At 46.0% G+C, this 18,772-nt stretch overlaps 2 long non-coding RNA genes across 2 annotated transcripts in view; both read left to right on the top strand.

The window, feature by feature from the left end:
- Positions 1–3,785, top strand: part of LOC121012168 (uncharacterized) — a 38,116-nt gene extending 34,331 nt beyond the window's left edge. Inside the window, exon 3 of the long non-coding RNA XR_005781980.1 lies at positions 3,632–3,785. This is a non-coding gene — a long non-coding RNA (uncharacterized LOC121012168). The remainder of the gene's footprint in view (positions 1–3,631) is intronic.
- A 4,204-nt stretch (positions 3,786–7,989) lies between these two features.
- LOC121011979 (uncharacterized) overlaps positions 7,990–18,772 on the top strand; it is a 33,013-nt gene continuing 22,230 nt past the window's right edge. The window contains exon 1 of the long non-coding RNA XR_005781889.1: positions 7,990–8,195. This is a non-coding gene — a long non-coding RNA (uncharacterized LOC121011979). The remainder of the gene's footprint in view (positions 8,196–18,772) is intronic.

Below are 18,772 nucleotides of genomic sequence, written 5' to 3'. Positions count from 1 at the left end.
AAATCCTGTTGGGTCAGTTGCCAGGTTTCTGAGATCCTGGGAGCTCCCCTGGCCAAAGCTGAATCCTGCTCCCATCCACCCCAGCTCACATTTGTGTGTGTGTGTGTGTGTGTGTGTGTGTGTGTGTGTGTGTGTGCCCATTCATCTGCAAATGCATGTGTGCATGGCCTCTTTGAGGGGGATTTGCTCTAAAAGGGTCTGGGGCTACATGTGTGTGTGCTTATGCACTGGGCTGAGGGAGAAGGGGGTGTGCACAAGGCTTTGAGGGTATCTCTTCTCTAGAGGGGCGTGTGTCTAGATGTGTGTGTGTGTGTTTCATATGCATGTGTGAGACTGCGTCAGTGTGTGCACTCCTGGTCTTGATGTAGGATTTGTGTGTGCGCGCGTGCGTGTGTGATATGAAGGAGTGTGCTGCAGGGAGATGTGGTATAAATATGTGTGTAAGGCATGTGGCTGGGGATGTATGGGTGGATGCATGGGGAGAGGGGTGTATGCATTCAGGGGCTGCTGCATTTACCAGGCAGAGGCAGAAGGAGCCCACAGAAGATGGGTTGTATTTTCAGTTCAAGGCTTCTGGCTAACCTGCAACCACAGAGAGAAGACTCTGCCATCAGACTGTCTTCTGGATCATAAAATGGGAGAGAGCTGGAAACAGCTTTGGAAGTCACCTTGTTCTATCCCTTCTGTTGTACCTCATGAAAAACAGAGAGGGGAAGCAACCTCTGGAGGTCACACAGCATACTCAGGATGAAGCTGGAACTTGGACTTGTATCTGGGTCTGGGCTCCCTCATGCCCCCAGGCTGCTGCCAGGTCCCTGGGGAGGAGGGAGAGGGTTAACCACAGAGTAATTAATATCAGGCACCAGAGTATTCTACAATTCCATTCCCACTTTAATTAGGGGAACTTTTTTTTTTTTTTTTAATAGAAGTCTTTGTTGTGTCAATTAGTTGATTGACTATCACTGGTTTCTAGGTTAGGGAAACTTGATCTGCAGTGAATGAATTTGTTTATCAGGGAAAAGGAGCCAGGGGATGGAAAAAGAAATTCAATTAAGTGTCAGGCTGCTGAGTGACAGGTTGCATTTGATAGGACTTTTAGCTTAATTGCTTGTATTTCATTAAGAGATTTATTTATCAAGAGAATTCTTCATGTTAAAATCTCAGGCACTGTCTGAGTGGCTTCTGGCTATTTTTCTGCATTGATTGAGGACGCGAAAATGTGGACCTGAAGAATTACCTGGGGCCTCAGAAACATTCTTGTGTCTAAGACCCTCTGAGCCTGGCTGCTGGGGCTGGCAGTCCCCTCATCCTTCCCGTCCCAAAGTTGCATTCAGAGTTTGGAAAGGGTCTGCATTTCTCTGAGGAAAAGTATGCATATTTCTCTTAGATTTTCAAAGGGATATGAGTCCCAAAGAAAGTAACACCCAATAGGTTGACATCCTTTTGTTCTTTGCTGCTTCCCCCCACAAACCAGGTTTTATTTCACCCACATTTGTAAAATGGTACATGAAGGCAGTTCTAGAAACTAAATATTACTAAGTAGTAAATGACTTTCAAAATAAGTATTGTTAAGAATAAAGTCATCCCTATAAGCTTTAATTTAGAGAAATGATTACTACCAGTTGTTTTCAGAATGTCAGAAAGGCCCCCCAAAATGGATGCATTCTAAATCAAATGGGTCTTGCTGTCCTAGAAGTAAATAAATCATATGTGATGTGACTCATGCAAGCGGTTTTTCCCGAAGTCCCCCTGCTCCTGCTCCTGAGAATTGCCCAATGTGTAATTTATAATAGTTGTAGGGAGTGATCACATTGTATTATAAATGAGAAAACCAAGGCTCAGAGAACGCAAAAGGTTTTTCTAAGGACGCAGAGCCAGCCAGGGGCAGAACCAAGATGAGTACATGTTCCTCTTGCTGTTTTTCCAACAATCTGGCTTTCTGTAGGGCTAGATTTCTGGGCTTAAGGCGGGGCTTAAGGCCCGCAGGGGACAGTTCAGCTGGTCGCTCCTTCTTTTCCTTCTGCTCTATCAAGGCAAGAGAGTAGAGTGGTTAGGACTGAGATCACCTGGACCTCCTGCTTACTAGGTGACCTTGGATACCTGCCTCCTCCCTTCTGATAAACTGATGATAATAAGATTATCTGTCTCACCGGTTTGTTGGGAGGATTCAATGGGGCATTCCATGCAAGGTGCTTGGACTGTATTCATTACACAGTAAATGCTTAATAAATATTAGCCTTAATTATTGTGTTTTCCAGGTAAGATTTCATGTGGAAAGAAAAAGTTTTCTAATTCTTAAAAATAATTGAGGACTACTGTTCTGCATTATGTGAACCCCACCCTCCACCCCACACCCCCATCCTTAAAAAGAAATAATTTACTCCAGCAAATGGGTGGATTCAGTCCTAGTCCATGATGACTGATGACTGGTGGTGAACCCAGGTCTCCTGCTCCTCAGGCTTTGCTCTCTCTGGCATTGCCTGGTTCCTGAGTATTTTTATTTTCTTCTCTAGGTGCACATTTATTTATGGTTCTCCTTCCCTCCTTCTTTCCTTCTTTCCTTCCCTTTTATTTCTCTCCATCTTCTTTCCCTCCCTCCCTCCCTCCTTCCTTCCATCCATCCATCCATTCATCCACCCAGTGGAGCACAGGAGCTGCTCGTAGACTTGTATGCACCAATTTGGCCCATGTCTTTCCAACTCTGTGTTCAGTGATGTCATCTTGGTAGCTTGAAATCAGCCATGATGGGAGTATTTACAGTATGGAAATTGGAGGGCAGTACAAGTGAGGGCTTTTTTTGCTTTTTTTGTTTTTTTTGATAGCTATTTTCCAGCACACCATTGCATCCATCCATCCCTCTTTCGTTCATCCATCTCTTTGTATGTTCAGACATGGACCCACCAAGCCATTGCCCATCCAACCATCCAACCATCCAGCAAGTATTACACTTCTTGTGGGCCAGGCCCTGCACAAGATCCACTGGGAGGGCAGAATTGGTCAGAGCCTCTTCCCTTCCCTTGAAGAATTGACATTTTAGTGGAACAGACACTTTACATCTGTCTCACATTCAAGGATTGTCCTGGACATCATTTCATTTGATGACCATGGGGTTGGTATTGTTATCTCAGTGTAACAGTTGAGGAGATTAAGGCTCAGAGAGGTTAAGTGAATTGCTTGAGGTCACACAGCTGGCTGTACATTCATTTGTTTATTCCTATGACAGGGCATGATATTCCCCTTACCAACTCAGATCCAGCCAGAAAGTCAAGGTGAAAACAGATTTTCAAACCTGTCCTTCAGAAATAAGCCTTCTTTAAAAAAAATAGAAAGAAAAGGGAAGAATAGGGAAAGTTATTTTTCCATCTTGCTTAGATGGGGACAGTTTTGAATTTATTTTTTCAGATTGAACAATCGTTCCTCAAATGGATAGTGATAGGTGATCTAAAAAATAATCTTTAAAAACGTCGCCGAGTTGGGCATTTCCTCCGGGTGACATAACTCACTGTGACAGAATGCATTTAAATTCACGGAAAAGAAATTGAAAGGGGTGCAGTGTGGAAGGTGTTTGTGTGGACTGCCAGGCTCTTAACCCTCTCCTTTTACCTTCCCCACCCTCTCCCCATTGCTGCAGGCCGGTGGGCGCTCCTGTCGCTGTCCCCCTCTCGCCTTCCACTCGGATCCACAGGCACAAGCCCCGAAAGCACTTCCTTTGTGGATGGCAGGTCCCAGAACAGGGCCAGCCAGTAGGCCTGGGGAGAGGGTGTGGATTTCCTGATGGGCCAGAGAAAGAGGTGTTCAGACCTGTCAGAAGGTGATGCTCTCTCTTTCTCTCTGGTTCTTATCTGTTCGCATTGCATGTCTGTTCCCCCACATGGTTAATGTAGTAACAAGGAGTGGGCTTTGCTTTGGGAAGGCTAGGATGAGGCCAGATGGGGTCTGGGTCAAGGCCTTGCTGCTGAACTCAGAGCACCTGTCCACAAAATCTCCCTGGTTTGGTGGGTGGCCTCCCGCCAAGAAGCAGAGCTCCAGGGCCGTGCTAGGGTTGCTGGCAACAGTTTTGACAGACAACATGGTGCTCAAGACCCTGAAGGGTCTTTGTGTGATATTTTCATTGCACTTCCCAAAGCATGTTCTGTTAGCTGTACACTGATTTCTCTTTTCCTGCCTCCTGTTTGCCATTGTGGCTCTGGCAAAAGAAGGTGGAAGGTGTCATCTTGAGAAAGAAGAGGTGGATCTGGTGCAAGGCAGTGTGTTAGGCCAGGTGTTCTAGAATCAGAACCTGAGATGGGGCCTCTGGTAAGAGCGATTTATGGCAGGGTGTTCTTGGGAGGGAAGGAGTGAGGCCAGCCTCAGCCTAACCCCACGAGGGGCTCTGGAACATGAATTGTATCACTGAGTTGGTCCCCACTTGAGACAAGGGGGCTGGCATTTGTACCCCATGCCATTTAGTCAGTGGCCACTGGATGTCACTGACTGGGGAGGAGAAGTAATCTCGAAGGTGAGGTAGATCCCGCCAGAGGCAAGTCTCCAAGAAAGGGGACACTGTTAGCCTTAGCAGCCAACACTCACAAGATCTGGGGATTGGGGATCCTGGTCCAGCAAAGGAGATGCAGCTTGGGAACCCTCGGCTTATATCAGAGGGAGAGCCCAACAAGACAGGAAAAGGAAGGGAGGGACTGTTGTACTTCCTGGCCCAGTAGCTTGTGGGATGGAGATGAGAAACAGAGGACAAGCAAGTATGGAGGCCCATGCGTCATGCAGGACCTGCCCTCCTTGGCCTGGAGGTAGGCTGGAGAGGCACTGAGCCCTCCTGTAGGAGGCCTCTGCTCAGCTTCCTGTCTGGGGTGCCAGGAGGACATAGCTATGTAGAAAGGCCCTTGAAGGGTGAAGAGAGCAGCAAGGTGAGGTCAGGCCGAGGGTTCAAGCCAAAAGCCTGTCACAAGACAGCTGTGGTGAGAGGTTGGGGGTCTGTAGCAAAGGCTTCTGCCAGGGGATGTCTGGGGCCATATGGTGCTGCAATGCTGATACCAGTTAAGGAGGGGCTAGAGATACTCTGAGAAGACACCAGCTCCGATGTCTGATGGAGGCCAGATGACAGGCTTAGTAACTGCTAACAGAGTGTCTGGGACCAGGCTGTGTGATAGCCACCGCTGGTGTTGCACCTACCAGTCATTCACGCTCCCCCCTCCCACTGTGTGGAGTTACTGCCAGGAGGTGGCAGCCCACATAGGGACTCTATTTCCCAGTTAACCTTGCGTCTGTGTCTGGCTGGTGACAAGTCCTCACCAACAGAATGTGAGTGGAAGTCATGTGTGTCACTCCTGAGTGGTAGATTTTAAGAAGTGGATGGGAACTTCTCTCTATTCTTCCAGTGGCTAGAAGAAGACTCTGGTGGTCCAAGAGGCTGGCAGAACCAAAACCGGGAGGAGCCTGGGTCCTTGAATCATTACATGGAGGAAAGGTCCATAGACCTTGGGAAAGGTCCCATAGACTAGGAATTGCCTCGTTGGACTACTCTGTGAGCAATATGGGGAGAGTTGAAGCCATTGAAATTTGGGGGCTTATTTGTTACAGAAACTAGTGTTGTCCTGACCATGACAGGCCTGACCAGGCATCTCCAGCAGACCACATGATGCCCATATCAGCACTGGCGCAGGAGCGGCTCCTCACTCACTTCCACCCTCCACTGCCACTCTCCAGGGGCAAAAGTTCACATAGAGCTCCCTTTCAATACTCAAGTGCCATCTTGGAAAGGAGGAGGTGAGGGAAGAGATCAGAAAGACTTACTCATTAAAGAGAAACTGAGGGGTGCCTGGGTGGCTCAGTCAGTTAGGTGTCCGACTTCGGCTCAGGTCATGACCTCGCAATTCATGAGTTCGAGCCCCATGTTGGGCTCTGTGCTGACAGCTCAGAGCCTGGAGCCTTGTTGGGATTCTGTGTCTCCCTCTTTTTGCCCCTCCCCCACTCGTGCTCTGCCTCTCTCTCAAAAATAAGTAAAAATTTAAAAAAGAGAGAAAACTGAGGTGAGAGATTGGTTAAATATTTGCTGCTCAAAGTGGTGTCCCTGGACAAGCAGTGTCAGCATCACTGGAACATATCAGAAATGCAGACTTTCAGGTCCTACTTGGGCCTCCTGAATCAGAATCTGCATTTTAAAAAGACCCCCAGGTGATTTGCGTGCACATTACAAGCTTGACAAGCTCTCCTCAGAGAAAGGTATTACATCTGAAAATGTGCCTCTTGGCTGGACAGACAGCTGAAGAGCAGACAGGGTATTCATTCATTTATTCTTATATTTATTAGTTTGTTTGTTCTTTCAATCTGTTACTATTTACTGAACATCTACTATTTTCCAGGCAATTTCCTGGAGAATCAAGGCAGATACAGACTCTACCCTCTAGGAGCTTGTCTGTTGGGAAGTAGGGAGGGGACAGACATTAAACATCATATTATATGAGTAAATATGACTATGAGAAGTAGTACAAAGAAAATGTTCAGGTGACAAAGTATAAAGTGACATGCTTCCTGACTTGGCCTGGGGGCTCAGTGAAAGCTTCTGACAAAGTAACAATTAAAGAGATCTGAAGGAGAAGTCAACCAGGTGAAGAACGGGGTCAGCCGTGTTCTAGGCAGAAGAAACAGTATGCACAAAGGCCCTGATCTCTAAGGAAGAACCTTAGAGATCTTGAATAGTTAAAAACAACAGCGACAACCCAGTCCTTGTTTTGAACTTGAGTAAGAGAGAGGAGGGCGAGATGGGATGGAAAGGTAGAGGTAGGGGGGAGACCCTATAGGCCTTGTAGGCCAGGAGAAGGATTTTGGACTTTATCCTAAGAACACAAGGGAATTTATTTATTTATTTATTCATTCATTCATTCATTCATTCATTTATTTAAAAGTAGGCTCCATACCCAGTATAGAGCCCAATGTGGAGCTCGAACTCATGACCCTGAGATCAAGACCTGAGCTGAGATCAGGAGTTGGATGTTTAGCTGACTGAGCCACCCAGGCACCCCAAAACCACAAGGGAATTTAAATCCTGGCTCAGCCACTTACTAACTAGCTGTGAGATGGTGGGCAAGTTACTGAACCCCCAGCACTCCAATTTTCTCATCTGTAAAAGGAGAACAACACAGTGCCTATTTCATATCAGAGGGTAGTTTTTAGGATTAAATGAGTCAATATATGTAAAGGGCTTATACAGTGAATGGCAGATAAGAATTTGCAATTACTGTTGAAGAGTTTTAATCAGGAGAGTCATGTGATGAGGTTTATGCTTCAAGAAATCCCTCGCTACTGCATGAGGGAAAACTAGGCTGCAGAGGGGAAAGGCTGAAGGCAGAGGGCCAGTGAGAAGACTGTGTCACCCAGGAGTGAGATGATGGCTATCTCGACCAGGCTGGAAGCAATGGAGACAGGACGCATGACTAGGAATTGGTGACTTGAGGACTGTGTGCAGGAGGGCTGAGGTGGCTGGGATAGGAGTCAGGGATGGCTGCCAGGGTGCTAAGTGGGATGGGAGTTGGTGGGTGGGAGTGCCAGGCTTTTACTGGAAGCCGATGAGTTAAATTTTGGACATGCTGAGTCTGAGATGCCCATGAGACATGAAGATGGAGATCTTGAACAAGGAGACCAGATGCTGGGGCTGCAGAAACTATTTGGGAGCTGTTAACATATGGATGGCAGTTAAACCACTGGGAAGAGATGGAAGTACTCAGAAAGAGCATGTAGCGTTTGAAGAGTTTAGATTCAAATCTCCAGCAGCTGTATGGTTTAGGGAGAGTTACTTAGCATTTCTGAGACCCAGTGTCAGCTCTGAAAAGTGAGGCTGATGATACCTGCACCAAAGAGTTGTGTGGGATGCAAATGAGATAATGTATGAGACACCTAGCACTTAGCTCAATCAGTATTAATCCCTTCTCTCAGTCTAGCCCCCGTCCTCACTCATCACACACATTCTTTTCCCACCTTGGCTTCTGAAGCAGCCTGCGCCCAGGGCACACTGCTGGTCTGCTTGTACCTGCTGCCCAAGGGCTGAGCCCAGAGTGGTTAGTGTCCAGATGGGAGCATCGTGGACCAGCGGAGACCGTCACACACGCACAGAGTGAATCCTGCTGTGACATGAACACTGGCCTCTGAGCCAGTGGGACTTGATTCAAGTGTCATCTCTGCCTCCCACTTTCTTGAGGCCTCAGGTAAGTCCTTGCGCCTTCCAGAGCGTCAGGCACTTCATCTGCATGGTGAGGAGTTAGGTGATCCTGCTCTGTGTTAGTTTGCTAGGGCTGCTGTAATGAAGTGCCACAAACCAGGTGGCTTCAAATGACTGATATCTGCTCACAGTTCTGGGGGCTGGAAGCCTAAAATCAAGGTGTCAGCAGGGCCATGATCCTCTGATACTCTGTGTAAACTCTTTCCTTGAGTCTTTTTAGCTCCCTGTCCTTGGTGTCCCTGGCTTGCGGCTGCATGACTCTGATCTCTGCCTCTGTCCTCACAGTGGCCTTCTCCTCTGTGTGTATCTCTGTGTCTCTTCTTATAAGGACACCAGCCGCCCTACTCCAGTATGCCTTCATCTTAACTAACTATATCTACAGTAACCCTGTTTCTGAACAACATCACATTTTCAATTACTGGGGTTAGGACTTCACCGTATCTTTTTGGTGGGATACGTTTCAACCCCATAATACATTCCTAGTCTTTGTAGAATTTCCTCTGAATTTGTAGAAAGTGAGGAGGAAAAAAATCTCCATGGAGGAGAAAGCTGGGGAATGTTAATTATATTTTTACTTGTTAGAAAACAGTTTTCTGATGGCTAGAAATACACATTCTCTCTGTTAATTATGGTCTCCTTGTGGCAGGTAATCATTGGAGGTAAAAGGGCCTTTTATTGAGAGAACAAACAGAAAGGCAAGTGCTAGACCCTGCTACCCCTGGGAAGAAAATGTTTGTGCTTAATTGGAAAAGGCAAACTTTTTCTGCCCTCTGTTCTGTCTGTCACATTCTGTCTAGCATGGGGGCAGGGCTGGGGGCAGGGTTGGGCGGACTTGTCTTTCTCCTCGCCCCTGTTAAACTGGACCACTAGACATCATTCGCCTTCTCCTGTAGAGGCAGCCATTCCCCTTTGCTGTCCTGCTTCAGGGAAAAACCACCTTTGACTGTGGGAGGCTCTGGTGTCCTCACGGCCCGTACAGCACCCTACTGGTCCACTCCATTGACAAGGTCATGTAATTGACCGTGGAGATTGATAAGAGGCCCATATCCTAGGGCTCTTGTTGAGCCTCAAAAATTCATGGGCCAGTTGTGCTCCTTAGTATTGTACCCAATGACTTGAAAAGTTATGTCCACATAAAAATTGTGCACAAATGGTTATGGCAGTTTTATTCTTAATTGCCAAAACTCAGAAGCAACCAAAATGCTCTTTAGTGGCTGAGTAGATAGACAACCTGTGGTACATATATCTGCTCAATGAAACGTTATTCAGCAATTAATTCAGTGATTAAAAAAAAGAGTTATCAAGCCATAAAAAGACATGAAGAAACCTAAGGCATGTTGGTAAGTTAAAGGAGTCAGTCTGGAAAGGCTACATATTGTGTGATTCCAGCTACACGACAGTCTGGAAAGGACAAAACTATGGAGACAGGAAAAGATCAGTGATTGCCAGGGATTGGGAGGAGTGGAGGAAAGGGGGCATTTTCAGGGCAGTGAAACTATTTTGTATAACACTGTAGTGGTGGGTGTGTGACATCATGTGTTCGTCAAAACGCATAGAATCTTCAACACAAAGAGTGAACCCTAATTAAACTATGGAGTTTAGTCATTAATAATGCATCAGTATTTGGTTTGTCAATTTTAATAAATATGCTACTCCGTGCAGCGTGTTAATAGTAGGGGCCCTGTGTGGAGGAGCGAAGGGGGTTTATGGAGCCTGTGTACTTTCTGCCCAGTTTTCCTGTAAACCTACAACTGCTCTAAAAAATAATGTTTGTTAATTAAAAAACAAACCTTGTGGCCATTCACTTTCGGGACGCTCCTGGGGCTACAGGTGTGGGGCCTCTTGCAATTTCTTCTGTGAAGCAAGAGGCACCCATGCCCAATGTGGCTCTTCACATCTGGGTGGCCTGTTTCAGTCAGTGAGTGTGCTGTCCTGCTACCAGCCGTGCCTGGCACCGCAGGCAAGAGGAGGCCCCGCAGTGGGACCAGACAGCTGTGTGAGCGACCCTGCCTCTTGACGGTCTGGCAGCACATCAGGATGCTGTTCACAGCTGGTGGAAAGTTTTGAGAGTTCCCTCAGGGTCAGGGAGGGACTGGGGCATGGCAGGTAGGACAGTTGCCTTGGGCACAAAATTTAAGGGGATGTCCCCCAAAACTCAGTAGTCAATATGGATAATATTTTTAACTCTGTGTTTTAGCAAAGGAAAAATGAAGGTAGAAATATCCTTATCAGAATGTCAGAACTGTAAGTAAAGACAGGGTTTGACCCTGTGCTCGCGTGACTTGGCCTCATTTGCCTCTCCCTTACCTTGGCCCTGTCAGATCTTGTCTTTATTTAATGTTCTGACATTTGATTTATCACAGGGTATTTTATACGAATTTTTATTTTAAAAATCATTTCAACAAAGTATTTCTTGTCTCACTTGTTGAGATTTTGGGCACTTTCCTTCAGTTTTGTGCCCAGGACAAGTATCCCATGCCTCTCAGTTGTCAGGTTAATATATTCATTCAGAACATATTTATTAAGTATCTACTATGTGCCATTTACCAGTGGGTGAGATAACTTGCCCCATGGCTGTGGGCCTTCTTCCTTCCTGGGCAAACTGCCATTGCTCAGGGAGATCATGGCCAAGTGGCCACAACAGGCTGCATGTACCCCACACCCAGACTTCCTGGACTGCCTCCACTGCTCAGTGCTCAGTGCTTCAGCAGCAGATGTCCAATCCCAGCCCTCGATGGGGTATCAGACCTCATTGAGGGGACCTGGTGGCAGAATGGTTAATAGGCCCTCATTTGCATTGGAGGGGAAGCAACTGGTCTTAATGGAATAGACACTTACTCTGGATTTCCTTTCCATCAGGTCCTGGCAGCATCCCCATCCACAAACTTGTTAAATGCAGCCATAGCTACAGTATTCCCTCTGGCCACAGTAAGAGGAGTGAGGTGCTCATGGGATTTGCTATTTTTACCGTGTAGATGCAGAAGCAGCCAGCCTAGTGGAAAGGGAAGTGGCCTGTTGAAGACTTAGCTCTGCCAACTTGAAGGCTGGGCTGCTGTTCTGCAGGACACGGTATATGCTATGAAGTAGCAACTGGTATCTAATGTTTTGTCTTCCTTGGCCAGAATATGCAAGTTCTTCCCCTTGACCCTGGAATCATTTTTTTAATGTTTTTTTTTTTTTTTTTTTTTTGCTTCGAGAGAGAGAGAGCATGCACACACAAGCTGGGAAGGGGCAGAGAGAGAGGGGGACAGACAATCCCAAGTGGGCTCTGCAATGACAGCAGAGAGCCCAATGTGAGGCTCGAACTTGTGAACACTTAACCAACAGAGCCACCCAGGTACCCAGACTCTGGAGTCCTTTTATGCAGAGACCTGGAGTTGGAGCTGAAACTTGCCCAAGTCACTTCCCTACCCAGCAGTCCAGCCCCTTAACCTGTGTCCCTGTGTTGGCATCTACGATTTTTCACCATCTTCCTCTTGCAGCCGGGGTTGGCCCACAGACTTTTGGGAGCAGCCTAGATTCTAGTTCTAAACTGGAGGACCCCAGAACCAGGACATTTTGCTACCTTCATGGTGCTCATGCTCTCCAACTAGAAAACTAACATCCAGATCCTCTATGGTCCCACAGTTTGCCCTCAGCACAGGGTTGCTATGTACAGGAGTATAGGTTGTGTGCTGTACAAGCCCAGAGGGCACCATTCAGATGGAATAGGATGAGAGTGATGCCCTGGGAATTGTGCAGTGCAGCAGCCTTGTCTGAGCAGTTAGGCATGAAGTGACCACACCCTTAGGGCACTTGTACCAATGCATTGAGGGAGAGGGATATGGCAGGCTGACTCTGGTGCCTGAGATCAAGGTACTGATCATAACAATAACAAAAATCCTCATGACGACCTTGTTGGGTGATATTAATGATCTTAATATCATCCTCATTTTACAGATGGGGAAACTGAGACTCTGTGAGTTTGGGTAATTTGCCAAGGACGCACGGCTGAAAAGTGGTAGAGCCCCGGTTTGAACCCAGGTAGTCTTCCTCCCCAGCCTGTGCTCTGAGGTAGTGGTGGATCAGCACTGTTTTGTCCCTGGATTCTTCATTTCAAGACTGAGAACTGGATCTGCCTCAGAAAAACCTTGCCAGATCCTAAACATACTGCAGGGGAAGATTTGAAACCAGACAATCTAGGTCAAAGCCATACTCTACTACATACCAACGTGATTTTGGCTCCATCCCAAAGTCTCTCTGGGCCTCCGTTATTTATTCAAATGCACCTTTGATGGTGAGCCGGTCTCGTACACTTACTGGATGCCAAGCACTGCTAAGACTTCAACTGCATGACTTCAGCCCTCATGCAGGTCTTCCTGGGGCCCTTGCTGCATGGGACCCTGGCCTGGCATGGTGTCCAGATAAGGTGTGTGTGGAAGGGCTTTTGAAGCGTCCGTGTTCATGCACACACATTCGTTGGCAAGAGTGCTGATTGCTTGTGGCCCTCTGCTAGGTGACTCACGTGCAGCTCTCATTTACTCCTACAAGGCAGGCACTGCTGTCATGTCCACTTTCAGATGAGGACACTGATACTCAAAGATGAGAAATCCCTTTCTCTGCGATACACAGCTAATGGGTGGTGGATCTGGTTTCTCAACCCAGGCAGGCTGACTGCAGATTCTATTCTTGACTTTAAGTGACCACGCCCAATGGACTCTCCAGATGGCCCTTCTTCACAGGCCCCTGCACACCACCTACCTTTGGCTAGAACACGGGGAGGGGAGAGGTAGAGAAACTCAAGGGAAAGAAATAGCTAATTATCGTGACAGCTGCAGCCTAGAGCATCTGTGATTGGTCCACAGTTTCTCCAAAGGGTGAGTTTTGTTGTTCCCCATGATCCAGAAAATTGGGAACACAGTGGGTGCCAGGGAGGCCAAATCTGCCTTCTATTGAAAGAAGTTAGGCACAAGGAGAAGGCCCTTGGAAGGATGAGTTTTCTCCTTTACTGTTGCCAAGGGCTCCTCTCTGTATTTCATCTTCATTTGGGGCCATTGAGAGGGAAGAATGAAGTTATAAAAAGACTTGCTTCCAAGGCATGTTATTAAGGCGCCTCTTTGTTTGCTGGCTTCTGCTGGGTCTTTACTAGCAGCATTTGCAACGTTGGGGGACTTGTACTCGAGCTCTGAGAGAGGAGGTACCCACATGGCCCCGCAATGCCCTGGATGACCGTCTCACACACCTTGACAGTGGGAAGCTGAGATTCATAGATGTGTGACAGGATCTGGTGTAAAGACAGGAGCAGACTGGCCACTCAGGGAGTGGGCACAGGTACATCGGGCAGTGTTGTTGGTCACACCTTGGGAGATTTCTCTCAAACTGGAAAGATGTTTGGATGGAGGGGAGTCAAAAACCAACAAAGATGCACTATCCAGGGATGAGACATGACCTTCAGTCCTGACTTGGCTTATAGAGACATGAGAGCAGCAGGGGTGGGGATCACCATGGGGTGAGGGACACTGGGGTGAGTTCTGCTTTAAGCATCTGCTTCCTGGACCATGGTTGTGCTCTGCACCTATTCACCATGTAACCCCAGGAGGTCTCTCAGTCTTTGCCTTGGTGTCCTCATCTGCTATCAGGACAGTGAAACTGTTAGAGCCTGTGGTGTTGCTACTTTGGTCAGTGTTTGCCTGCCCAGCCTCCTCCCCACCTCCCTTCGGGCTCATTTCCCTACTCTACATGGTGTTCATGGCACTTCCATCTCAGCTCTGCTAGTGCCCAGCACAGGGCCCGTCTCGGAGCAGTTGCTGATGATGTAAACCAAATTAACAAATTCATGAAGAAATGAGTGCTGGTAAATAGACTGCCTGCATGGAAATAAGCTGGAAGAAGATATGTGGGCTCCACAGAAATGGACAAAAGCCCTTTGGGAGATCCATCATTCCATCTATCTTGGAATTTTCATCTTTTAATCAGTCAATCAATCAATCAATTTGTTTATTGAGAGCAAGAGAGCATGAGCACGCACAAGCTGGGGAAAGGTGGAGAGAGAGAGGGGGAGAGAGAATCTTAAGCAGGCTCCATGCTGAGCCCAATGCAGGGCCCAATCTCATGACCCTGGAGTCATGATCTGAGCCAAAATCAAGAGTCAGAAGCTTAACCAACTGAACCACCCAGGTGCCCTGGAATTTTCATCTTGATGTATTTCGCATGCTGAGTGATGCTTTGCTTTGAGAAATTGTAGCCCTCAATAGAAATGGCCATGCAAATGTTATACATTTATATGAAAAAGTAAAGAATTTTTGTTGCTTGGATAATTCAAATTTATTTGTAAACATTTATTCTGAACATTTATTCTAAATTTATTCTGAACATTTATTCTGAACATTTTATTCTAAATGTATGTTCTGATTGGGTAGTGCAGAGCTGCCAGACAGATAACTTCTTATATCTGGTCACTAAGACTCTAAGCTATATGGGATGCAGGGAGAGCTGGATCAAGGGGACATCTTGAGAGAGTTGTATTGCTGATTCTGCACATCTTCAGGAATTCACTTTCTAAGCCTCAGTTTGTTCTTTTGTAGAATAGAAGTGTTGATTTCTTCTAATAAATACAATATGAAGAGGACAATATGTCATCCCCACTTTTTTTTTTTTTTTTTTTTGAGAGAGGGAGAGCGAGAGAGTGCAACCACTAGAATCTCAGTGGTTATAAATTGTCAGAGGCACTAGGGCAGTATCTTCTGTATTTCAGCACACCCTTGCTAAAGTAGAAGCTAATCCTTCTGGCGCTGGCATTCTGCAATATTGGGTTTTATGATTATGGAGCCTCACTTAGGTTTAGGTGAGAAAAGTAGCCAGATCCTATATGGTCTTTCTTTTGGGTTCCTGGACCAATTCCAATGTGTTTGGAAGGGGCAGGGTTCTCCTACTCCTCCAATAAACAATTCTTAGACACCAGAAAGGTCTTCAAGAATTCAACTCAATTCTAACACTGTCTACTTGGAAACACCATCAGATTCCACAGGTTAAGGGTTCAGTCTTACAAGACTGTCCTACCCTCCCTTCAGATACAAGGCACAAGCCCAGGCTGTTACCTGTCCTTCTGACTGACCAGCTGTAGATGGAGGTTTCCATGACCTCCTCCTTGGACTTCAGATGCCAGCTGCAAGTGCACATTGTTACCTTTACTTCTGGTCAACTGGAAATAAGTTAGCGGTTACTACGATCCCTTCTTCTTGTTTGATTAATTTGCTACAGCACTCACAATTCAGATAAACATTGTACTTACTAGATCACCAGTTTGCCATAGAGGGATATAACTCAGGAATAGTCGGATGGAAGAGGCACACAGGGCGAAGCATGTGGGGGGAGAGCAGAGCTTCCCTGCTCCGAGTGTGCCTCTCTCCTCCAATCTGCACGTCTTCACCAGCCTGGAAACTCTCTCAGCCCCGTCTTCTTGGGTTTTTACGGAGACAGTTACCTGAATGACTGAATATTTATTTTTCTTATAAGCCACAATTTCACAGTCTTACAGACTCTTACATGGCTTTGCTTTTCTCTGAGAAGGAACCAGGGGAGGGTTTTGAACGAAGAGTGGTCTGATTTGACTCAGGCTACGAAAAGGATCCTTCTGGCAGCTGTATGAGGATAATGTGGAAGACAGCACAGGCAGAGGCAGAGCAAGGAAAGAGGCTATTGCAGTGGTCTGTGTAAGGAATGATGGTGGCTCAGACCAGAGTGTTGGTGATAGGGGTGGTGACAAAGAGTTGCATTCTGCAACTACTTTAAAGTGTAATGCCCCAGGATTTGATGTCAGTAAAAGACAGATGTCAGGGATGACTTGAAGGTTTTGGGTCTGAGCAATAGTAAGGGTGAGTTACCTTTTCCTGAGATGGAGGCGACAATAGGAGGAACAGCTTTGAGGCACAGAAAGGCAGTAGGAATCAGAAGCTTGGTGTTAGACGTGTTTTTTTGAGGCACCAGTTAGAGACCCCTGGGGGGCAATGTTGGGTGGGAGGCTGTTGGATATGCACCTGTAGAATTCAAGGGCAAGTTCTGGGCTAGAGGTATAAACGGTAACTCTCAGGTATATATGAACCTTTTTAATGCCTTTGAAAATAGTTGTCAAATTCCTTTTCAGAAATGTTCATAAATTAATACTATCTCTAGAGGATATGGAAATACCCAAACGCTGGCTATTACTTTAAAAAATTCATGCCAATTCAATAGGAGAAAGATGATGTCTCAATATTTTAATTTTCATGATGTGAATTTCCAGTGAGATTAACTTCTTAATGTTTTTTGGCCATTTCTCCTTTATCTCTTGTGAATTGCATGGTTGTGTCCTTTTGTCCATTTAAAAAGTGGGGGTGGGGTACCTGGTCGATTGGGTGTCCAACTCTTTTAAAAAATTTTTTTTGACGTTGATTTATTTTTAAGAGACAGAAACAGATCACAAGTGGGGGAGGGACAGAGAGAGAAGGAGACACAGAATCCTAAGTAGGCTCCAGGCTCTGCGCTGTCAGCACAGAGCCTGACGCAGGGCTTGAACTCACAAAGCACAAGATCATGACTTGAGCCAAAGTCAGATGCTTAACCAACTGAGCCACCCAGGTGCCCCGGTGTCCAACTCTTGATTGCAGCTCAGGCCATGCTCCCAGGGTCGTGGGATCGAGCCCCATGTCGGGCTCCATAATGAGCATAGAACCTGCTTAAGATTCTCTCTCTCTCTCTCTCTCTCTCTCTCTCTCTCTCTCTCTCTCTCAGAAAAAAGTGGGAATGACATATTGTCCTTTTCATATTGTATTTAGTAGAAGTCAATATAACTTGTTAGGTGACAGTTTTTCTGAATTTTATTTTGTTTATAGTGCTTGCTGATGTATGGGAAGGTTGGCATATTCGTGTAGTCAAGTATATTATCTTTCCTTTTTGAGTTTTGTTTTGTTTGGAAAGCCTTTCTTCTAATATCAGAAAAACATTAATCTATATTTTATTCTAGATTTTTATATTTTAATTAAAGTAATAACTTGCTGATTCATGAAATTTATTTTGATGTATGATGCCAGGCCTTGAATTTTTTCCTGCCCCAAATGGTTAATGAATTGTTCTTGCATCATTTATTGGGCATTCTGCTACATTTCTCATGAATTTAAGCATCACTTTAATTGATACTAAATTCCTGCATAGACTCAGGCCTGTTTCCAGGCTTTTAATTTTTTCACAGCTATGTCTACTTTTCTACACTGTTTTAATTTTTATAATTTACAACTCACCTAATATCTGGTAGATCAGAACCATTATTTTTTTTTTGAAAAATTTTCTTTATTATTCAACCTCTTTTTTTCCTTTGCAACTTTAGACTTAACTTGAGAAAGAGACAGAGAAAGTGAGCAGGGGAGGGGCCAGAGGGAGAGAGAGAATCTTTTTTTTTTTAAATGTTTTGAGAGAGAGAGACCACATGCATGAATGATGGAGGGGCAGACAGAGAAGGAGAGGCTCCACTCAGTGTGGAGCCCGACTTGGGGCTTGATCCCATGACCCTGGTCTCGTGACTTGAGCCGAAATCAAGAGTCAGATGATCATCCCGACTGAGCCACCCAAGTGCCCCTAGACTTCACATTTTCAAGTTCTAGAAAGTTTCTAGCCAAATTTTAATTATAGTTCTCTGAAGCTTACACATTAGTTCGACAGGATCAATAGATTGATAATATTGTTTTCTCACCCTTGAATATGGTGTGCTCCCTAATCATGCAGGCTTTCCTTCATGTCCTCAGTATTCTTTTGTTGCTTCTTCATGTACTAATGCACATATCTGGATGATTTTATTCCTAAGTAAAACAAAACAAAACAGACCAACAAAAACCCCGAACTCCCCTCCACCCCTCTGCCTAATCTGTCCTCTCTGTCACAGTGGTTCTGAACAAGAGCGATTTTGTTCCCTGGGGAACATTTGGCAACGTCTGGAAATATTTTTAGTTGTCACAGCTGGGGACCCAGTACTGGCGTCTAGTGGGGAGAAGCCAGGGATGCTGCTAAACACCCTGTTACACCCAGGACAGTCCCCACAACAAAGAATTGTCTAGCCCCAAAAGTCAGTAGTGCTGAGGTTGAGAAACCCTCATGTATCTGTGTGGTGACTGGAATCTTTCTCCATGGGTTGTCCTCCTGGTAGGGTTGTCCTCCTGGTATCGTGGTATTTTGATCTGTGACAGAGGTGAGTCTGTTAAGTGTCACAAGGGGTACCTGTCCTCTGGGTGTCTGCTTCGTGCCTTGAGGTGAATAGCCTCCTGTGAGAGGCTGTACCCCTGACTTGCATGGTGGCCGGGAGCGCTGAGTTGCGTATCCTTCAAATCTTAGTCTGTCAAGTGTCTGTTCTGGACTCTTGGTGTCCTTCCTAAAGGAGGCCAGTTTTTCGGAAGGAGACCAAGGAAGATCTGAAAGGAAACCAATGGTTGCATTTAAATTTCAGTAACTGGCAAAACTCACCTCGGATGGCATAAATCAGAAGTGTTTGCCAGGAGTGAGGGTGGAGGACTGGTAGGGCCACGAGGGAACTCTCTGGGGATTATTTCTGGCATACTG

Source organism: Herpailurus yagouaroundi, unplaced genomic scaffold (genome assembly GCF_014898765.1).
Source record: "Herpailurus yagouaroundi ecotype Mexico unplaced genomic scaffold, PumYag 196, whole genome shotgun sequence".
Lineage (NCBI taxonomy): Eukaryota > Metazoa > Chordata > Mammalia > Carnivora > Felidae > Herpailurus > Herpailurus yagouaroundi.
The sequence above is the reverse complement of the archived record's forward strand: the minus strand, read 5'-3'. Positions and strand labels throughout refer to the sequence as shown.